Source organism: Macaca fascicularis, chromosome 10 (genome assembly GCF_037993035.2).
Source record: "Macaca fascicularis isolate 582-1 chromosome 10, T2T-MFA8v1.1".
Lineage (NCBI taxonomy): Eukaryota > Metazoa > Chordata > Mammalia > Primates > Cercopithecidae > Macaca > Macaca fascicularis.
The window spans coordinates 76,647,751-76,656,385 of NC_088384.1; positions in this window are offsets into that span (position 1 = coordinate 76,647,751).

The window sequence follows — 8,635 nt, forward strand, 5'->3', positions numbered from 1 at the left end:
ACTGAAGTTGTAATCGATCTGTATGTCCGGCAATCAAGTGCAGGATATTTGCCATGTCCCTACACACAATAGCTGCGCGGAGCTTAAGTGCATCCTGTGCTCTACAGGAAGCTCCTCCATAGCATGGTCCGTGGGGTCCTCCAAACCCCCCTCTAGGCCTCAAGGCTCCTTCCATTTCCACCGTCCTTTTCTCATTCCACATGCCCTGCCTGTACTGGATACAGCTTTGCTTTTCCTAGGACCACGTATTTCTTCCATCCTCCCTGGGATCATAAAGCCCTCAAGGGCAGGGACGGTGAGGTCTACGATCTTCCCATTCCTCACGGTGCCTAGCACAGACTGGAATCCCATCAGTGTGTCATGGGCCTATTAGGATGGACTGAGAACATGAGACAGACAGAATCTGTTGTACTTGGGTGCAATGTGAATAGGCATTGATGGCTTGCCTTCGAGGTCAAGGTCAGTTTACCAAGAAAATAATAGGCTTTCAGTTCCAATGTTTGCAATCTTTCTAAATCATCCAAGGTGTGACTGGAACATGACCACAGCATTGTATAAACCCCAAACCTGACAGCCACTCACAGTGTTACAGGAAATGTGTGTCCACACAGACACATACAAAGCTTCTGTCTTGGAGCGGTAAACACCCGCGGCGTCTGTGACTAACGGTGAAATCACTTCTGTGCTGAGCCGACGCCCTGGTTCCTCTCGCAGAGCCACTGGGACAATACAGGTAGGCATGACATGGCTGAGCACAGGTGGACGGATGTCCCAGGGCCTCAGTCATTTCACATGTGACTCTTTTCTTACCTAAGATTCTCAGCCTCACCCCCTGCCCCTGCTTGGTCATGGAAGGCTGCTGCTTTTTGAAAGTGTTCTGGAAAATCTCTGATCAAAAGGTCTTTCCCAACTTCTTTGTAACTCCTCGTTGGTGCTGGAATGAAGTCCTACCAAGAGCCAGGCTGATTTCTGCCCCTTACTCTTCTGCCCAGGTCTGTTTGTCATTAGCAAATTATCTGTTCTTCCTATTGAGCACATGGTTCAACACAGACACAGTAAGTTGGCAGCCTAAAACACATAGCCCACATTGGGCCTGCAAGGGGATTTTGATTCATCTTGACACTGTTCGTTTGTTTCATGAATTCATCACCAATGTTTTTAAGTCAAGAAATCTTCTATGTCAGTTCAGATGTCTAACCTCTTTTGAGAAATTGGAAGGTTTGGCCACCTCTGGTTGGCATTTCTACCTGGCACCAATCAACTGAAGCTGAGAAATGGCTGTCTTTTTAGCTGGGAAAGCAGCAATCCACTTCTCCACTGTCCCCATCCATCTCCACTGTCCCTATCCATCCCTACTGTCATACACTTGACCATCCCATGTACTCATATATGTACCTTGCATGGCAGAGACAGGATAACAGTTCACAAAACATGGTTTCTCTCCTTTCTGAACACATAAGACTATATATCCTTATTTGTACACCCATGGTTATAGCAGCATTATTCACAATAGCTAAAATAGGGAAACAACCCAAGTGTCCACTGACGGATGAATGAATAAGCAAAACGTGGTATAGACATACAATGGAGTATTATTCAGCCTTTAAACGGCAAGAAATTCTGAAACATGCTACTACCGGGAATAAGCTTGAGGACATTATGCTAAGGGAAATAAGCCAGTCACTAAAAGATAAATACTGCATGATTCCACTTACAGGAGATATTTCGAGTAGTCAAAATCATACAAGATGAAAAGAGTTTTGGAGATGGGTGGTGGTAACAGATGCACAACATTATAAATGTATTTAATACCATTGAACTATATTCTTTAAAATGGTTAAAATGGTAAATTTTTTGTTTTGTATATTTTATCACATTGGAATTTTTTTTGAGATTATGGTCATATGACTGAGCTCTGGCCAGAAGAATGTGCATAGCAGTGACATGTGCCAGTTTATGGTGAATGTCATAAAATTTCTCACATGTGATTTTCCATGTTCTTTTCCTCTCCATTTGATGCAGTCAAACCACATGTTGAATATGGCAGAACCATCAGATGGAAAGATCCCAGGTTGGAAGATCCTCTTGCTGACTAGAACAACTTTAGATAAGTAAGATATGAAAATACTTCTATTATGTTTCAGCCATTATGTATTTTGGGTTTGCTACAGCACCTAACAGAACTTTAACGCACCTACCTTTGAGCATCTGAGTCTGGGACCTGATTTAACACCTATAGGCCTATCGTTCTCATCTTACGTTGAACTACCCACGACTAATCCCTCTGAAAGGCACCATTTCTTGGAGAAATCAACCCACTATGAACTTCAAGAGATGGTTTTCCTCCCTGGACCTCTGTAGTGGGTTGCTCTGTCTAACATTAATTTGTATAACTGTGATTGTGTCTGAACTTGCCTGACTCTTAACTTAAATCTTTACTTTCTACCCTAGAAAGCTCTGGCTCTGGTCTTCATGAGCTTCTTAGAAAAGTAATGGATGTTTATAAACAATAGAATTATGGTGTATTATTCTGTTCTCATATTGCTATAAAAAATACTTGAATCTGGGTAATTTACAAAGAAAATAGGTTGAATTGGCTCATGGTTCTGGAGGCTGTATAGGAAGCATGATGCTGGCATCTACTCAGCTTCTGGGGCGGCCTCAGGAAACTTACAATCATGGCAGAGGGTTAAGGGGAAGCAGGCACATCACATGGCCAGAGACGAAGCAAGAAAGACAGAGGGGGCGAAGGGGGAGATCACTTGAAGTCAGGAGTTCGAGACCAGCCTGGCCAACATGGTGAAACCCCGTCTCTACTAAAAATTAAAAAAAAAAAAAATTAGCCAGGTGTGGTGGTGCATACCTATAATCCCAGCTACTTGGGAGGCTGAGGCAGGAGAATTTCTTGAACCCAGGAGGGAGGTTGCAGTGAGCCAAGATCACACCACTGCACACCAGGCTGGTGACAGAGTGAGACTCCAACTCAAAAAAAAAAAGAAAAAAAGAAAAAAAGAAAAAGAGTGGGGAGGTGGCACACACTTTCAAATGAACAGATCTTGCAAGAACTCACTCATTACCACAAGGACAGTGCCAAGGGGGTTGATGCTAAACCATTCATGAGAAGTCCATCCCCATGACACAGTCACCTCCCACCAAAACCCACCTCCAACCTTGGGGATTACAATTCAACATGAGATTTGTCAGGGACACAAATCCAAACCATATCATATGGTCTATAGGAGTTGAAGAAATCCACTAGAGTAGACTGGTCCTTTTTCCTAAATTCCCCAGCCAGAAGATCATAGAAAGAGGAATCAAACTCTCCTTGTGTACTTTCGAATGCAGTGCACTTGAGAGCACCATCCTTCATGTCTTATTGCAACTGACACTATTATTTAGCCTTGACCTCACCTCCACAGTCTCTAGCAATTTATGGAACAGCTATTACACTCAAGTACTATACCAAGTATTTTATGGGTTTTTTTTTTTTTTTTTTTTTTTTTTTTGAGACAGAGTCTCGCTCTGTCACCCAGGCTGAAGTGCAGTGGCACCATCTCGGCTCACTGCAAGCTCTGCCTCCCGGGTTCATGCCATTCTCCTGCCTCAGCCTCCTGAGTAGCTGGGACAACAGGCACCCGCCACCATGCCTGGCTAATTTTTTTTATTTTTAGTAGAGACGGGGTTTCACCGCATTAGCCAGGATATTTTATGTATTTTTTAAAGTTAATTTTATAATAAATATACAAGATTTTATTATTATCTCCACTTTTAAGATATAAAAATTGAGACAAATAGAGTTGAAATTCCTCAAGGCTACACAACTAGAAAATGAAAGGTAAGCTATAACTCAAAAACCTATGCTTTCCAAAACCATGTTATATTTCCCATGACAAGCTTATCTTTTTCCCTAGAGGAAAGCACTTTTGTGTCAGTTACCTTTTTCTAGGAAACAAATCACCCTAAAACATGGTAGCGTAAAACAACCACATGTTTAGCCCATGACACTATGGGGTGGCAATTTGGTCTGGGCTCAGTTGGGCAGTTCTGCTAGTCTTCGCTGGGCTCACTCATACATATGAGGTTAGCTGGTGGATAGACAACCTAGATGGCCTCACTATATTATCTGCGGCCGTAGCCAGGAGAGCGAAAATGACTGACAAGGTAGGGCCTCTCTTCACATGGTCTCTCATCCCCCAACAGGCTAGCCAAGTCTTGTTCCCATAGTGGTGGTTACAGAGTTCCCAAGAGCCCAAGAGCATCAAGAAAGGCAAGTACCAAAACACAAGCGATTTTCAGTTCACCACCTGTGTCACGTTTGCTACTTTTCCATGGGCCAAAGCAATTCACATGACTAACTCCAATTGCAAAAATCAGGAAATAGACTACTCGATGAGCAGACCTTCAAAATTATATTGCAAAAGAGCATGCAGAATGGAATGGGAAGAATGTATAGACACTTTCAATATTTCAGGTAATGTAAATTGTTTTCTTCTAGTATTTTCCTCCATATTGCTAAATAATATTTATATATGGCTACCACTTAAGTAATTGACTTTACTGTCTTCCAGTTTTTTATCATAACAGTTAAGAATTTAACATTTTTACCCTTTTACTTTCTACAAAAAATTCCCATATAACTTTCACCCAAATTCCCTAAATGTTAACTTTTTCTTACCACAACTATTTTATATTTATTTTTTTCCCAAAACCATTTGAGAATGGGTAGCAGACATGATTCTTCTTTACTCCTAAATATTTCTGTGTATGTTTATAAACCATGGCTTAAATAACCACAGTACAATTATCAAAAATCTGGAAATCAACTTTATAATACTATCATCTAATCTACCTTTTGCTGTCCAATATGATACACATTCTCTACACATGGCTATTTATATTTAAACTAATTAAACATCCAATTCCTTGGTCACACGAGCCATATTTAAAGTGCTCAGTAGCCACATCTGATTCGTGGTTGTATTGGGCAATGCAGAGAACGCAACATCACAAACAATCCTATTGGGCAGTGCTGGTCTATATCTTTCAAGACCTGTTCGGATATAGTTACAGATTTACGGAGATGAAATTTATATCTGTTGCATGAGGCCACAAGGTAGTAATTATTACCTCCATTTAAAATATAAGTAGAGAGTTTATTTGGACCAACCTTGAAGATTGCAACCCAGGTACATACATTCAAATTGCTCTGAATATATACTCTGATTAGCAGCAATTAAAAATGGAATTTTAAAGGCAAAAAAAGGGGGGGGTCACAAGGCATGGGCTGATACAAAGTTGTTTGTTAAGAATTCTCATTGGTTCACAGCAGTAATATTGATTAGTGATTGGCTCTACATTGTTAAGCTATAGGGTATGGGCTACAGTGTCTGGTGCAGCACTGTTAGGTTAATTTATAGCTACTTATAGCACTAGCAAGCGGTTTCAAGAGATGGACACATAACTCAAGGGGGAAGTAGGACATGTTTGCTGTCATTTTAGTGTCTCTTTGAGCTTAATAATTTAAAAGGACTCAGGCCAGGCCTGGTGGCTCATGGCTGTAATCCCAGCACTTTGGGGGGCTGAGGTGGGTGGATCACTTAAGGCCAGAAGTTCAAGACCAGCCTGGCCAACATGGTGAAACCCCATCGCTACTACAAACTACAAAAATTAGCCAGGCATGGTCGCACACACCTGTAGTCCCAGCTACTCAAGAGGCTAAGGTGGGACAATCCCGTGAACCTGGGAGGTAGAGGTTGAAATAAGTGGAGATCATGCCACTACACTCCAGCTTGAGTAACACAGTGAGACTCTGTCCCCCAAAAAGGACTCACATTCCTCAGATAAAAGTTCTTTTCTTTTCTCATTTCCCCCTTTTGATCAAAAATCTTTCTTCTTGAAGGCATCGATGATCAAAATTTGAGTGTCAAGGTCTTCTTTGTTGCCAGGAAAGCTCATTTCCAGGTAATCCTGTCATAGTAGAAATATCGTGTACATAAGAATTATAATTAAAAAGAAAATGTGTATGCCAGAACAAAAAAGAGAAAAAAAACTTTCATTGAGAAGTCAACTAAAAGCACCATGTAGAAAACTAAATCCAGGTTGTTCTTTAGAGATTTATTATAGCCAGGAAGTAGTGCAAGATTTAGGTAATTGTAGGCAAATAATAAAACTCAAAAACAATGGAGAAAGCTAGAATCTACCTCCATATTTTAGATAGGGAGACAAAATTAGAAAAGTAAACTGGGTCCATGACTGTATAATAAAACAATTCTGTAAGCAGAGATCCGAACACAAGCTTGACTGTTTTAACGCTTCTCTCTTACCATGACATTTTATTTTATATCTTAGTTTGGGTTATCCAGAAGCAGAGTCTGAGACAAGAATTCACGTACATGTGGCTTATTAAGGAAGGGCTCCCAGAAGAAACTAGTAAAGGAATGAGGAAACCAGAACAAGGAAGGAGCCAGCCAAGGTGGTGATTTCAGGCAAAGTCCCAGCCACAGGCCCATCCTGCAGGAAACTCCAAAGCATAAATTATATCAGCGAGTTTGGCCCACCTAGAGATAGGGAACTAGGCTTTCATATACCCACACCTGTTAGTCATTGGCTATGTAAACTCCCAGATACTTCTGGAAGTCCACTTGTATGGGCAAAGCACAGCTGGTACCCAAGGGCTGTCCTCTGAAGAAAGCTAATAGTTCATGCTGCTAGAATCACAGTGCACACAAGCTGAGGCATGGGGACACCCTGAACCAGTAAAAAAGGTCCAAGAACATCTGGGTGCAGGCCCTGCGAAAAGCACAACAGAACATTCTACCTTATTATTCTTCGTAAAACATGTTCATTGAACATCTCCGTTTGTCTTTTGTATAAATAAAACTTGAAAATCGAGCTGATTCAGAATAAATGCTCATTTATTTACCCTGGCCTATTTCCACGAGAGATTTTCTTGTGCCTACAATATCAGTTGAAGAAAAATAGGTGGGGTGGGTGGGGCCACCCTTGATAAGAAGCATAAAATCAAAGGGCAGGAACCATGGAAAACAGATTCAGGGACAGCCTAGTACAAATCAGTCCACTTGGTAGAAGGGAAACCCCTCGGTTGGAGAACTGTCTTCTCTTGCCCTGCAATCTACCCAGACTGCAGAAATCCACACAGCTTGCTTACAAAAAGTGGGTATTGCTTTTAGGATACAAGAATGTCTCACATAACTAGAGTTGATAAATCTAGTGGGGCATCACAAGGAAGCTGGAGAGCCATCAGGAGCAAACACAGGTTGCCTTTCCCTTTTTATTCCTTTGTTCCGCTATACAGTCTTGGATCTCTGCTTCTCTATGCAAATGGACCAAAAGTACCTGTTTCAGTTCTGAAGTCTACAAGCTGTGTTGACTCCAGAAGTAGATTCAAAAGTACAGATATCTCATTCTGATTCCTTTGTTTAAATTCTTGGTCAGGACAGAATCCAATTAGCCCAGTTCCCATGTCAGGGGTCAACCTCTGATTCAGTCATCAGATCCCAAAAGAAAATAGGATTACCTTGCATAAAGATGGTATCAGGGGCTTGAGCAATGGTACAGGTTAACTTAAAGCATATGGCAGACTATCTTTTTCTAATGTCCACAGCAATATTTCTGGTCCCTGATACTCTTCAGAATTTTGCCACTCGTCTCCATTCTGAGAGGTGGGGTCTGGGTTCCCTTCTCTTGAATCTAAGCTGAGACTTGACTGCTCTAACCAATACAATATTGCAGATGTGGTGCTACGTGCTTCCAAGGCTGCTAGGTCATTAAAAAGATACAGCTTCTGCCTGGTATTCCTCTCAGTCTTCCCACCTTTTCCTCATACTCACCCTTGGGAACTCAGCCACCATGCTGTGAGGAAGCCCATGCCACATGGAAAGATTATATGGCCATGTTCCCTACAACAGCCCCAACTAAGATATCAGCTGATAGCCAGCATCAACCACCAGACCTGTGAGCAGGGAGCCTCAGACGACTCCAGCCCCAGCATCCAGCTACTCTAAATGACCTTGAATCAAGCAGAGGTGAGCTGTCACTACAAAATTCTACCCACATTATAGATTCATAAGCAAAACAAATGTACCATTGTTGTTGGTTCTAGCCACTTGGTGGGGGGTAATTTGTTTTGCAACCAGAGTAATGTCTCAATAAGCTTTGGTGTTCCCATCTTCTTGACCCTCATTGAATTTGTAACCTTGGGATTTCTGACCCCAGTGTCCCGATTTTCTCTTCTGGTCCCCTCACCTCACAACTACCAAAACCAAGCAAGCATGATTGCTGGGAATATGTGGAAAAGCAGTCCCTCATTTATTATGTATTATATGTTTTCTATTCTGTTAAGGGGGATTTAAGATACTTCCCTCTCAGAACATGCAAGGGAGAAAACAAAAACTACCATGGATATGTCAAGGAAGAGTATAAAGAACAAGCAAGCATGGAGCTGTTCAACATGGTCAGGCGTGGGCTTTTGAATTTTTGTTTTCATTTGTTGGCATGACAAAATATATAAGCACGAATCTGAACTCCCCACCAAATAACCTAAGATTCTTTCATATATACTCTTGTTTAGAACCATTTAGATGTACCTCCTTGAACCACTCCCTCTCTAAGGCCT